Source organism: Hemiscyllium ocellatum, unplaced genomic scaffold (assembly GCF_020745735.1).
Source record: "Hemiscyllium ocellatum isolate sHemOce1 unplaced genomic scaffold, sHemOce1.pat.X.cur. scaffold_89_pat_ctg1, whole genome shotgun sequence".
NCBI classification, from domain to species: Eukaryota; Metazoa; Chordata; class Chondrichthyes; order Orectolobiformes; family Hemiscylliidae; genus Hemiscyllium; species Hemiscyllium ocellatum.
Window position 1 is genome coordinate 2419458 of NW_026869294.1, and position 1988 is coordinate 2421445.

General features: G+C 44.9%; 1 non-coding gene across 1 annotated transcript; it reads left to right on the forward strand.

Annotated features, from left to right (window-relative positions):
* Window positions 1-810: 810 nt before the first annotated feature.
* On the forward strand, window positions 811-892 carry trnaf-aaa (transfer RNA phenylalanine (anticodon AAA)). Its single transcript has one exon. It is a non-coding gene; the product is annotated as a tRNA-Phe (tRNA).
* Window positions 893-1988: the final 1096 nt, after the last annotated feature.

Below are 1988 nucleotides of genomic sequence, written 5' to 3' on the forward strand. Positions count from 1 at the left end.
AGTGAGATAATTACCTTTTGACTTCAGTTACTATGTTCAGCAACTGCCTTTTAAAGTGAGGTGAACAGAAACTGCATTTCTAATAAGCACCATGGAATTTAGCAAGATTTATTGAGTCGATTCCCACGCAGGTTTCCAACTCAGTCGGAATCGATGTGGCTCATGTCCAGGTGTGAACATCCCTGCAGCCAATTGCACGGTTAAGGTAAAAGGCAAGGAAAGTGGCATCTCGAACTGGCCCCGAGCTCAGAGCATCCTCACACTGTGATCTGTCGTTCTTGGACTGTAATGGTACCTCCGGTTTAGGGTGGAGAACATTCTTTGGGACTCTTATTCTGCAAAACAGACACAGTCACTGAATCTATGCTGCACGGTATGATGTGGAACACGGCCTGCTCAGCTTTGTGTATTTTCCCTGTAGTCCGGTGTGTTTCATGTTCCGTGTAAACGTGAAAGTTGTCCTGTTTCGAGCAATGGGTGAAATCATTTAGCAGGTAAGAATCGAAATTGCAGTAGTGTCAAGCAGTTCATGGTTATTTGACCAAATCATAAGCGAACATGTATTCTCACGCACTCACAGATTCATTTGTAGCTGAAAAGAGTCTGAGAAGATAGCCTCAGCTTACTATTGATTTTGATCCGGATTGATGGGCTATCATTATCTGCTGCGAAATTGATATTGTAGCCGGGCACATCCACGCAGCCGTGCGAGTCCGAGAGGGATCATGGAACCCTTCTCACGTGACTTTCCATCTGTTATCATGCAGGAGCTCAATTAGAAATGCAAGAAGATGGGGAAATGGCGCCCCTGGTAGTGTGGCCGAGCGGTTTAAGGCGCTGGATTAAAGCTCCAGTCTCGACAGGGGCGTGGGTTCGAATCCCGCCACTTCCATATCAACTGCAACGGCACAGCTGGTTGAAATGCTGTTTCTACCCCTGATGTACTTCTGTTCAGAACAAAATTTGATTTGCTTCCCGGGTAATTAACTCTGGAGTGGGAAAGTGCCAGTTTGTCTCTGCTGATGATCGTGTTCGCCTCCTGCGTGGAAAGTTGCAAACAGCTCTACTGTTGCTTTATGTTCCAAGCATGTGGAGATTTTACTGGAACAGAATGGAGACTGCTATTTCATCGCTGTTGTGAAACGAAGTCCTGCGGTAAGTCGATTCATCGTTATTTGGCTTTCTGGAGAATGGGAAAATTGTTCCGATGAATTTTGATGTCATATGTTATTGAATTTCTCCAACTTCCTTCGTTTCCGTCCCGGAGACACCGGAAGGGAAAGGTAATCTAACCGGAATTGGTGAAATTCACTTTTTGTGGCCCATTCTTATTATGTTCTTTCTTTCTCTCTTTTCAGCATTGTCTGGGAAATGGTGGTGCACTGAGGCTCCGGTATGATTGAAAGACTAGTTTGGAATTGCCCTGTTGTTAGTTGTGAGATTACTTTATGGCTCATGCCCTCGGAGTGTCTCACATTTAGCATTCATGCTCACTGTATCTGAAAATGCATTTGGTCTGCCAGTTTTGTTTGTGTTCCGTGTCAAATGCTTTCTGTTTTGCGATTCGTTCAACACATTGCGAATTAACAGGCTTTCTGAGGTAACTTCCAGCTGCAAAAACTCCTCAACAGAGGATCTCGGAAAATTTCACAGAGTATGGTCAGTCAGAGCAAAATTAAGGAAGCCCTTCGTTTCTGCAGTGTTTCACAATACTACCTTTCCAGTGAGCAGTCGAACAGACTAAATGATTGTGCCACAGACTGCGACGGCCAGCTCTGCGAGAAAGTTATCCTTTTAAAGCCGGTGTAAGCAACACAACGTTATTGGGCTACACCGCGTGGAAACAGATACTTCGGTGTATCTCGTCCATGCATACCACATAGCCAAAATTAAACAAGTCCCATGAAACAACGAGCATTTGGAAACAGAAAGGTGAAAGGTAGAATGGCTTCAACATTCAGTGTCGGATACCACTGAGCCGCAGCAGG